This window comes from Ciconia boyciana, chromosome 3 (genome assembly GCF_034638445.1).
Source record: "Ciconia boyciana chromosome 3, ASM3463844v1, whole genome shotgun sequence".
Lineage (NCBI taxonomy): Eukaryota > Metazoa > Chordata > Aves > Ciconiiformes > Ciconiidae > Ciconia > Ciconia boyciana.
Genome location: NC_132936.1, coordinates 1,065,609 through 1,078,475, shown reverse-complemented (window position 1 = coordinate 1,078,475; position 12,867 = coordinate 1,065,609). Strand labels below are relative to the sequence as shown.

General features: G+C 43.2%; 1 protein-coding gene across 2 annotated transcripts in view; it reads right to left on the bottom strand.

Annotated features, from left to right (window-relative positions):
- The window catches only part of RAB10 (RAB10, member RAS oncogene family), a 53,182-nt gene that overhangs the window by 24,781 nt on the left and 15,534 nt on the right, over positions 1 to 12,867 (bottom strand). The window lies entirely within an intron of this gene.

The window sequence follows — 12,867 nt, the reverse complement described above, 5'->3', positions numbered from 1 at the left end:
TGGGTATAAATTTAAACATCCTAAACAAAATAGCAAGCTTTCTTCTTTTTAAAAAAGATTCTTTCGCCAAAAATGATTAAACCACAATATTTTGCACATGCTGAAACATTATGTGAAATACTATGGTGAATGTTTATGTTTTGTTTTTTTTTTACTCTTATACCTAATCCTTGTGATACCACCATTTCAGAAACCTCTCAAAAAAAAAGATTCTTTTCCCCAAGATCCTCCTTTCCATTAATGTTGTTCAAGTAGTCTGCTTGTAAGAATAATACTAACTACAGAAATCTTAATGCTTGTTACCTGTTTAACACATCTCAAAGCAGCCAGTGCGAGAGCCTACACCAGAGCGCGTGACAAGACTCCAGACTATTAAAAACAGTTGTCTTGCTTTTTACACCATTGAAACAAGCAGCAGAAGCCCTAAATTGTCTCGAGCTAAACACACACGTGCATGGTTTATAGACAGTCAACCTCAAGCTTCAATAATGTAAGCAGAAGGGTTTAAGCAACACGAAGCTTTCAACCAGCAATAAAAGGCAAGTTACCAGCATAAGCTGGCACCCAACCGCCACGTCTCTTCATCCGGGTCCATCCCTGCTCCAGCCGCTGGCGTGGTACCAGCAAAGTCTTGACAGAAGTGTGTAACCACAACTCTCAAAACTCAAAGTAAGCACAGACCATCCTGACAGAGCATGAGTTAAGGTTTTTACTTTTAATACCAACTAATTCACGTGTTAATTTGTAGCAAAGCTGAAACGGAGTCGCAAGGAAGTTGGTTAACTATGGGGTTTGCAAGGACTGACTGAAGAGGAGATGAAGGAGAGCTGTCCTTGAGAAGACTTAGGAAGGAAGAAACTATCAAACTGAAGACAGATCCTTAGCTGAGACCAGTACTGAAACCAGTATTTAATATTTTCATTATTAATTCTTGTGTAATAAATTGCCTTATCTGAAGTCTACTGCTCACAAAAGTGAGAGGCACTGTAGAATGGACGATTAAAATAAGAAACTGATAATCTTGAAGACAGAATAAAAACAAGGGATGGGCGTCAGCAGTACAAAATGCAACATTACATGCCTGTGACCAACCTGATCTCTTTCTACAACAAGGTGACCCGCCTAGTAGATTAGGGAAAGCCTGTGGATGTTGTCTATCTAGACTTCAGTAAAGCCTTCGACACGGTTTCCCACAGCATTCTCCTGGAGAAACTGGCTGCTCATGGCTTGGACGGGCGTACGCTTCGCTGGGTAAAACACTGGCTGGATGGCCAGGCCCAAAGAGTGGTGGTGGATAGAGTTTACTCCAGTTGGCGGCCAGTCACAAGCGGTGTCCCCAGGGCTCTGTGTTGGGGCCACTCCTGTTTAATGTCTTTATCAATGATCTGGATGAAGGGATCGAGTGCACCCTCAGTCAGTTTGCAGATGACACCAAGTTGGGCAGGAGTGTTGATCTGCTTGAGGATAGGAAGGCTCTGCAGAGGGACCTGGACAGGCTGGGTCGATGGGCTGAGGTCAATTGTATGAGGTTTAACAAGGCCAAGTGCAAGGTCCTGCACTTGGGCCACAGCAACCCCATGCAACGCTGCAGGCTTGGGGAGGAGTGGCTGGAAAGCTGCCAGGCAGAGAAGGACCTGGGGGTGTTGGTCGACAGCTGCCTGAATATGAGCCAGCAGTGTGCCCAGGTGGCCAAGAAAGCCAATGGCATCCTGGCTTGTATCAAAAATAGTGTGGCCAGCAGGAGTAGGGCAGTGATCGTCCCCTGTACTCGGCACTGGTGAGGCCGCACCTCGAATGCTGTGTTCAGTGTTGGGCCCCTCACTCCAAGAGAGACATGGAGGGGCTGGAGCGTGTCCAGAGAAGGGCAACGGAGCTGGGGAAGGGTCTGGAGCACAAGGCTGATGGGGAGCGGCTGAGGGACCTGGGGGTGTTGAGCCTGGAGAAGAGGAGGCTGAGGGGAGACCTCATCGCTCTCTACAACTGCCTGAGAGGAGGGTGTAGAGAGGTGGGGTCGGTCTCTTCTCCCAGGTAACAAGTGATGGGACGAGAGGAAATGGCCTCAAGTTGTGCCAGGGGAGGTTTAGACTGGATATTGGGAAATTTTACTTCACGGAAAGGGTTGTCCAGCATTGGAACAGGCTGCCCAGGGAAGTGGTTGAGTCGCCATCCCTGGAGGTATTTAAAAGACTTTTGGATGAGGTGCTTAGGGACTTGGTGTAGTGGTTGTCTTGGTAGTGTTGGGTTTACGGTTGGACTCGATCTTAAAGGTCTTTTCCAAGCTATATGATTCTGTGATTCTGTGCATTTCTTCTGTGAACCAGCAGCTGTTTTCACATGACAAAGAAGACAGACCCAAGGCTGGGAGATTACCATTTTACTTTCACAGAGTAACTACAATCCCATGGAGAGGCAACCCTAGCACAGGAAAATACAGTCTTGCAGGCACCTGGTGAGAAATTTCCACCCGAGGCAGGGAAATATGAACACCGTTGTTTAAGACCTTGGTGAAACCTCATTTGTGCAATGTGTGCAAACTAATCGCTCTTCCCCAGAAGAGATGGGCTCGGACCAAAACAGATGCCATGCAAGACAAGCCAGGATGGGGAACCCCCACCACCAGCTCCTCCATAGCAGAAGAGGCTTGAGGACCATGTCTTGTTTCAACTTTCTCTTCCCAAAATTGCCTACAAGAATTATTAGCACAGACTACATCCAGTGGAGCAGGAACACTACAAGCCATCTTCTCAAAATGCTCTGATGCTAATTAGATGCCACAGTTCTGACTTCCAATTCAAATCAGAGAAACATCGCTGATAATTTTTCATGCTTTCCAAAAATCTGTTTATATTTAGACTTTTTAAAAGGCAGCAGCTGCAATCACAAACTGCCCTCCTAAATCTACAAGGTCATTTTATACCAAGTAAGATTAAATAGAATTTAGGAAACACACTATTATGTAAGAAGTCTACGTGGGAAGTCTGCTTTAAACTCCACCAAGTCCAACTCCTTTTTAGCTCTATATACTGCACACACTACTTCATTTTATCATTGAAATATTAAATTAGGAAAACCTTTTCACATAAAAATCAGGATACCAGAGCCTCTCTGGGAAAGGCTACACAATTTTAGATGGGGGGGGAGGAGAATCCCCCTCCCCACAGGCCTGCGTTGTGCAGGGGGAGGAACGGGGATGGCACTTGCTAGATGGACACCTACCGCATATGTGGCCAAAAAGGAAAATGGAGAATAACCCTTCAATGAATACCAAATGCAGCTCCTCACAGAGCCTCTTACGGTTACCAAGTATTTCATAAGCATGAACCAGCTTGTAAAGGGGCAAAATTCCCCATTTCTAAGGATTTATATCAGTACCGTGACTAAAGGTAAAGGTTGTCCACTAATTCTAGGACGTCAGCTTGGGACCTTCAGACCTCCGTTTCAGGTCAGTGCTCCATTTTTCTCCAATTAGACAAAGCCATACTTCATCATTCATGTTAAGTTAAAGTTATGAATCAATATAGCTAGTATCATATGTATGTGGTTTGAAAAATAAACTGACTGAATGATTAATAGCCAACAGACAAAATTGCCCCAAATACACTTGACTGTCCCCAAGTTTTGCGGCATTTAACCAAGTTGTTTGCCATGATGTGTAGTGCTCCACAGCAATGGGACTGAACAAATGAACACAGCATTTGCCAAAAGAGCATAAATAAAAGTATTTTGTACCAGTGACACTTACTTTTAGGTTCTGCCCAGATAGAGCAGGATGTTTGACAGCCACTTTTTATGCATTAAGATAAAGTAAGCTATTAACCCAGCCAAGGAAATTAACTCTTCTCTGCACAGAGAAGGATTTAGCTAACTCTAGTATTTGGGGATAAAATAAATCTCTAATCCCATGTTATACTCAGCTTCCCCTCAAATTACAATATAATACTAGTACAGCCTTCATAACAGAAAGAGTGTTATAAATAGCAACGACTATTTGCCTCTAAATACTTTCAAAGTAGTTTTAACAAACTGGAAAAACTAGACTTCTGCATCACTATAATGCCCATTCGGTTCTAGGTCTTTCCAAGGAAGTCGCCAGCGACATTGTGCCGGCAGAAACACGAAGGCTTCAGAGAGAACAGATTACAGGTATGGAGAGTTTCCAGTAAGTTCAGGAAAGAGTTTAAGAGGGTAATGGGTATAAAAATTGAATGGCATCCAGAATGGACATATTACTATCACAGGAGGATAATGACAGAACTAATGAATTAAAGATGAGCATGAAATTACTCCCTCATTAAGTGTCGATAAGATACTCATCAACTTCAACAGGGCAAACTGGAATTCACAGAGAAACCTGGAAGTATACTGCCAGCCTATTAAACACTTAATATAACTCCATATTTTCAAATAAAAATTTGGAAATGTTTGTTATGCTTCAGTATAGCTCACATAATTTAACAATGAAGTCTCCTTACAGGCAGATCATCCCAGGTTTCTGGCTAATTTCTGGGTTTCCTTCCAATTCCAAGTCTTGTACCAGTTGCTTACAGCAACATATGGGCCTAGGTCTGACCAAAAACTGAACTCATGGCTTTAAAAAACAGACAGAAGCTATTTACAGATTCTTTAGGTTACTGGTCTTCGAGTATCAATGCTTAAGAAGTACCATTAGTTGATCTCATGGTATGTGCAAACAAGATCTGCCCTTACACAAATACTGAAAGTTACTTCTGCCTAGTCACTGTAAACACGCCGACCAAGAGGAGTTTCAGGAGCTGGAAGGCCAGACTTGTGCATCAGGCCACTGAAGTCAAGCTCTTCCATCCCTGCATCAGCAGAGGTTATTGTCAATGACTCCCAACAAAGCATTCCAGTTTTATTTGTGTAAGTTTAAATATCTGAATGTCTTGGTGAACACAGAACTATTTGCTCAAGGGTTTTGAGTTTCCATTGCTCTCAGACGTAAGACATTACTGAAGACCCAGGACTTGCGTCAGCAGAACAGCGTGTTTTAAATCCATAATCACCGCATCCAAACAGTTCTATATCACTTGACACCTTCTCAAGCCCCTGCCAAGGTTTTATAAAGATGGCTCTTCTGTTGCTAAATCACAAACCAACTACTCTTGAAAAGCGAAAGACAGAGTGCCATCAGTACAAGAGGGAGGGAGAAAAAGTTATTTTCCAGTCCATTTCAGAGCTACAAATGATGAGCTAGCCCTTTTCAGACAGCACGAATTTTGTTTGCATTCTTTCCAAACAAAGACACCATTCAGCTCGGTGAGGACGCTGGGCGGTAGGAAGCGGAATGTAGGGCAAGAGAGGGGCAATGCCGCAGTGCTAGGAGCCTGACAGTCAACCTGCACGTCAAATCACCATCAAATGCAGACCGTAAGCAGCACAAAAGTAAGTGCATTCGGTATTTCATTTGTTAGTAATTGCTTTGCAAATATACTTTAACAGCACTATGTATTTTCAACTCAGGAAAAGCAAACATGCACAAATTCATACTCAAGTCTCGTGTCTTCAGCCTGCCCACCTCTGCGCTATGCAGGCTCTGGCAACAGCAAGTATTTTTCTTAACAGCGTACTTGAACTACAGCTATCGACACCCAAATTAACGCAGCAGAACTCAGGCCACATTCCCGTTTCCTGAGGAGCACCAGGAGCCATCTGGATGGCCCCTCTCGCCTGCATCCCTCCCAGCGGTCAGGAACCCTGAAGCAGGCAGAGGTTCGCAGCCACAGCTACGGCACTTTCTCCAAGGGTTTGAAGGTGCACCCGAACATCCCCCCCCGCTAATCCCCCGCAAACAGCTAAAGCGAGGTGGAGCTCTTCCAAGTGCTTTAATAGCCACAAAAGGATATAAATCTTATCTTTACTGCCTAGCTTTTTAGAAATTCCAGCCTAAGCAAAGAAAGAGACTGACCAGGAATAAAGAAATCTATCTGCTATCTTTCTTTGAATGAACAGCTTTCAAATTCACGAAGTCAGAAGGAACAGAGCCTCAGGACTTACAAGAGCACGAATACCTAGTTAGCACAGGAACACCATCACAGAAGCAGAGAGAAAAGCTGTATCCTTCAGGTATGTTTACAGCTCACAGTAGGGCCCAAACAGCCCTAAAATGTTTTTATTTAAAAAGCAAAAATGCAAAAAGAAAACATCAACAGCAGGCAGGTACAGCAATAACTAAGCCTGGAAGCTTTTAAAACTACAAAATTAACTTTGGGGCAGAGACCTTTGTAGAGCTTTGTCTAGACTTTTCATAAAACTACCTGATTATGAGATCTCTCAGTTCTCAAGACAGATTTATAATACTGTAAAACTTTAACATCTTAATGCAGAGGATGACTTCTGAAACAAACTCCTGACTCAGATACTGCCTTATCAAGTTTATTAATGTCTAGAGCATAACACTAATACGAAGGTGATTCCCCTAACCCTTCCCAGTAACAACCTTTCCAAACATATCAAGTCCAGAACTATAAACTCTCCAAAGTCAATGCAAGTCCTGCATACAAGCTTTAATACTTCAGAATGTTATTTCACTAAGAATACGCAGACATTAACATTTGTTATCAATGAAGTAGTTAAGATCAAATATTTTGTAAGAAAGCTTCAGATGTAAACATACTTTCTCTTTCCAAAGTAAACCCAACACAAGCGTATCAGCCAAGAAGTGAGAGTTCTGGTTTTAATTAAGCTCTTAGTGAACTCAGTTATTACTTAGGTCTTTCAAAATATTTATTCTACAAGGTATTCATACCTACACCGTATGAATATACAACACTCCCAACCACACTCAACATTTGAAGTACAAATACTATTTTTCAGAGTCTTTATATGAATTAGATTTCTAAAGTTTCTCTGCCTTTTTCACACCTTCAGCACAGAACAAAGTCTCAACACCGGGTTTTCCAGGTGTCATACCCAATACTGGGATCTGGGACTTTGCTGAGACAGTGCTTTGCACTTGGTGTGAAAGGTGTTTGAAGCACAAGATTCAGACAGAAGAGTTTATTTTAGAGGAGCAATAGCAAACCCCACGCCAGGTGATCATTCTGTGCCTAGGCACGCTGGCACCACTTGACTCCAGCTCTACAAAGACCTGTGCAAGCACACACGGATTACACAAACTTATATAAACCTGCTTGAAAGAGCCTTAACTCTACATCGTATTAAAAAAAAAACAAGAAAACCCAAACTTGCTTCTTAGCAAAACTTAAATCTTTGTTTTGATACTGCAGTGACTTCTTAAAAGCGGTTCATTTATAGTTGACAAACTTACAGATTAGATTATCCAGTATTAATCTCAATTCCCATTCCTCAGAAGGCAATCCAAGGACTGCTTTTTCCCAGGCAGGTCTCTTGCCTCACCTGCAGCAGGGCTCTGCCCTGTACTAGACGGACTCTTAGCAAGGGCTGCCGGGGAAGCAGCCGCAAGGCCCGCAGCCTCTCTACAGCTCCCTGGGACATCTCCTTTCACTTGTCCGTGAGAGATAAGAAAGGAATAGGCACCCCTCAAAGTGCCACTTGTAAGACTGACAACTTTTTGACAGAGTATTTACAAATACTTTACAAATCTGCAAACTAACCACCGTTCAGACTGTTCTGGAAGAGAAACAAGCTATTCACAGTCTCATCCTTTGGCAAAAGCTTGAGTGAAAGTGTAAGTTTTATCAGAGAGAACTAATTTCAGCTGACGCGGTAAAGAACAGGAGGAGGCTTTAGGCTAGCTGGGACAAGCCTCTACAGTCATGGCACTTCTTTATGAAATACAGATTTGCTACCTTTGGCAGAAAGTATGGCATTCAACTACAGAGGAGAGAAAACTCCAGTAACTGGTCTCTAAAAGGAGCTGGAAACCACATTATCCTCGCCTATTGCTTGTAGCTTAGATCTCATGTGGACTTCTCTAACAGGTGGATCTCTGGCTGCTTCTTTCTCTGGGTAAAATTGCCGTAAAACAATAAAAGGAGTCACTAGACAAAGCCTCAAACTCCTGCTCGCTAAAGCAAGTCTGAATGAGATTTTCAAAGAGACTGAGACAACGAGGAAATCTGAAAACCTGGACTACTTGGCTTCTTTTAAGCAGTATTGAGAAATGGTAGATCCAGGTAAGAAACTGATACTTTAGGTCATAACTACTTTCTCTAACAAGACATTTATTCATCAGGAGTCAGGGATTACATTGCACTTGAACTCTTCCTTGTCTTTAGCCCTGATCACGTGTAGCATGGTCAGCTACTTGGGAAGGAACAGAGTGGGAAGAGGGAAAGGCAGTGTGACCAGCAACAAAAAGCTATCAATCGAATCCAAACGAGAAGCCTATCAATGCTTTAGAGTCCGACAAGGTGCAAACACACAGTGCTCTCAGTCTAACCTTGGCAGGCAATACTAATTTTGCTCGTGCTTTTGTAGGAGGATGTACAAAGAGTTATCATGGCAGCTCTACACCTCTTGGTTTTACAGTACTGAATCTACCCTCCTCTCCAGCTTTCAAATACATTTAATCTCATGAGTAAACAAGACAGTAACTAAGTGAATAAGACAGCTAGTCTTCCTCTTTCAGGAGAAAGCTCACTTCACATGCACGCTTATCTGCTGATTTTCTTTTGTTTATGTGTACACATACATACAACAGACATATCTCCAGCGTCCCATATATACACACTTGTATGTGTATCAGTACCTGTATGGATCTTTTCTACATTTATGCACGGCAATGAATTCTTTGAAGAAACAGAAAAAGTAGTATTGTTTAACACAAACCTCCACATAAAACAAACAGCTCCCCGCTTGCTTTGGAAAGGTGAAAACCAAGATCACTGAATGCAAGTTCTGCAAAACTCACGCAAGTCCTCAGGGCCCCCTTAGCGTCCCAGCCCCACCGACCTCTTTCGTGGCCCTCCCGGAGAGCTGTAGTCCATCACGGATCGCCCGCCACAACGCTACCTACCACAGGATGCACAATCAGGTCAGACAGCCCACGCGGGCTACAGAGGCCTCTGGTCTGGACTATCTTTAGGTGGCCCATTTCGGAGCCAGGTACCTCAGGTTTCACCACAGTGCTTGCCCATGCTGTGTCCTCCACCTGCAGGTGGGGAGCTGGGGAAGAGTGGGGTGAAAGGCAGGAGTTGCATGGCCAGAAGCAAAGCTCTTACACAGACAGGCACACAAGTTCTGGTTAGTACAGTTAGAACTGCAACCCCAGCGCCAGTTCCTCCCCTTACAACCAGGGCAAGTTACTTACGTGTCTCAAGTCCACTTTATCATCTTCATTTCAATAAAAGCAGCTAAGACAACAGCTCAAGACTGACGCCTGGAGCAAGCTACACTCTCCAGCAAGACTTTTCCTTTTGTCTTATTTTTCCTCAACCCCACACTAAAACCTGCAAGTGCACCAGCTACTGCAGGCGACTCCAAAAGCTGAAGGGACATTTTCTGCTACAAGCAAACACTGCTGTAAGACAAAGCAAAAATCAGGCACCTATATAAAAGAAGATTAATAATAAGTTTAACAACTAATAGATTAATAGAACTTTTTTCTAACATGACTAACATGATGATTCTGAGCCTGCCTGTTCTGGTTAGCAGAGGGGAAGAGGTGGGAGGGGAAAAACAAAAGGAGCAGAAAACTGTACCGGGTAGCAACCATCAGTCAATGACTGAGTTATTGTTTGGCCCTCAAAGTAATTTTAGTTTCTCTGCAAAACCAAAATTGTATATCCTAACACAGCAAGAAGCTTGTAAGTTGCTTTCCAAAAATTTAAGTTCAGCAGTGCCCATGAGAACACCACAGCCAGATGCAGATGGAGAACAGAGGAGGCAACCAGGTATCTCTCACCAGCTGAATACATGGAGCCAGGCAACCTGATTGCTGCTATTAGCCTAAAATAACTCCACACAAACTGCTGCAAAACACTGCTGGAAGTTATAACTAACACAGGGTACCCATTACACACAGGTGACGGACAACACTTAGCAGATATGTTAGACCATGCTGCAGATTCCCAGTCATTTTCACTAAAGGCTACTACCACACTGGTCAGACCTAAAATAAATACTTACCAAAAAAACCCAGATTACCATCATTCATGATACAAACTTAGATGAGAGTCTCCTTGCAGTCTCCAAAGTTACAATGACTCAGGACTCCTATTCAGCTGGAGGCTAGGGAGCACCTACATAACTTGTTCAGACACAGCAGCCCAGTGCCATGACTGGCGAGCAGAGCCTCAGCACTCGGAGCAAAGGGGCCCCAGAAAATTAATCGAGGCAGTGCAGGACTCCCAGAGCCACCGCCTGGAGAAGGCCATGAGGAGAACCAGCAGCAGCCCCCCAGGATCAACATGGAGGGCATCAGGAATAACAGAGCAGGTGACACTGAAATGGCCTCTTAGCTGTCTTTGCTGGCCTCTTCTAAACCTTTAATTCCATCGTTTTTGACATTCAGTGACCAGGAGTGTAACGAAGTACTCAAGATATGAGCAGACTATGGATTTATGCAGTAGTAAAACAGAAATTCAGTGAATTCACGCATTTCAGTGTTTCATCTTCTCTGCACTAAGACTTTCCTAGTGCAGAGTGTACAAACTAGAGCAGCAACACGAACTCACTCTTCCGGCTCTGCAAGGTTTCAAGTCGTGACAATTCAGCATTTACAGAGCACCAGAAGTTGCATCTAAATAAAGTAACACATACCTTACATGAAACCTTAGGAAATGTACGCTTAGTTAATTCCAGTAGTCTAAGAAAGTTCCACAACAACTGGGCAAGGGAAAACATCCACGAAGGTAAGAGTCCTGTTTGAGAGCCCGGTTTTCATCAAGCAAGGCATGGGAGGACCATGGTAACAGAAACAAGTGATTTAATTATTGTAATTCCACGAGCCACAAATGATATGATTAGTGTTACATTTTTTTCCCCACACATCCAGTCACTGGTGTCAATCCTCCCACCCTCAGACTGAGTCTATCACCTAGCGACCTCTCCTTTCCCAAAGGACCTTCCCCAAGCGCTCTACTAGCCACCCGTTCACTGAACAACCCCCTGCATACTTTGGTTTAGTACCTTCATGAACCATCACCTGGGTAAACGTTCATTCCTTTATGTCGAGGTCACCAGCCTCAATCCATGCCACCTTGATAGCAACAGCTCCACAGAACTGGTTTTCTTAGTAACATTCATACCAACAAGCAGAGAAACTGCTGGGGCAATAACTGTATCATCAACTGCTAGGGATCCACGGTACCTGAAGTATCCTGAAAATTGGTATTTTTCTAGAGCAGGTATCAAGAAAAGTAATTATGAGCATACCTCTCTCTCTCTCTAAAGATAAGCTAAAGATTCTTACCCAGTGATATTTGCTAGTGTGATGGTGTGTATCTTAATAAACCACCATTTAATTCTAGCATCTATTTTTAGGAATGCAGTAGATTCTCAAAATCCAAACAATCCACTTACCTTTGGCTTTTAACACATTTGCTAAACTAGAGATTCTTTAAAAAAAAAGTGTATTTCCTTTTCAACAGACTGATCAAGTCCTATCAGCCCCTCCTAGCGACCCCCATGGCTCTTTCCTGAATCTTCAATTTTTCAGTATCTTTATAAAACTGTCTTCACAGGCTATGTTTCACTAATACCGTATCAATACAGATAAATTCCAGAGTTGGTGATGTAAGGGAGAACACAGGACATTAGCAGTAGCACTGTTGCCAGATCATCTCCTACCAATTAATCCATTCTTAACGAAGCAGATGACAACACTGCGAGACAGCAGCTTCTTAGTGTGACCTACATTCTTCCATTCTAGACGCCTGCATTTGTTGTGTTTTCAAATGCTGTCACACATCACGAACAAACAAGGAACTGCAGTAAGACTCGGCATTGCAGGGATATTTGATGTATGCAAATCAACACCAGCTAACTGATAAGGGGGACTCAGCTGAATATTCATTTTGGTGACAAATCCAGTCCTGTGGCTTATATCCCCCAAAATATCTGGCTTAATCCCCCCCCAACAATAGAAGACCATTGTTATCCAGCTGACCTCTTATCTGGGAAGGGCCACATACTGTGAATTCATTCACCTCTTCACCGCTTGCAGAAACGGGGGGATCCTCATGCTGCACTGCTGCTTCCCCACCTGCAACTGCCTCGCCAGAGTTTTCCGAGCACTCCGCCTCATATTCCGCCCGCAGCCACCAGCCAGTTCAGAGATGAACAACAATGTTCAGAATTACGAGATTCAGAACTGCAAGAGTGAAGGGCACTTTCCCAACTTGAAATTCTTTTTGAAGTGTTCCCATTTCCCTTCAAAGCGGCAGTGAGTTGTAAGCATGCAAGCTTCCTTTGTGCATCAAGTCGTTTCAAGGATGTATATTAAATCTAGGTCAAGACTACAGCCTTCTAGCACACCAAAATTTTTCTCTCATTACTAGCCTCACCTGAAACCCCCTCAACAATCATTCTTCAGAGATTTATATTAAAATCACAAGTTAACATGTACATGTTAATCCTGGAATAAATCATCACAGAAGTCAATGTTGCTACCAGAAACTCTTTAAGAGCACTTGGGGCAGTATTTAAAAATAAATACATGAGAAAAAAAATCAAATAATCAAGGAGACAGAGGTGTGGTGAGTCGTCTGCTCTCCATACACCAGGTTGCTGCACCTACACAGCAACCATGACCTTCCGCCCCTCCACTATTCTTGTCACCTGTATTTAAACAGTTAACCATCTTCAGAAACAAATCCTCACATCTCTTTCGTTTCACTTTACTCCCCTCCAATAGAGAAGTCCATTACCTTGCTGTTATGCACTGATATTTGCAGACGTAAATTCTTTATATTAGCTGGAACA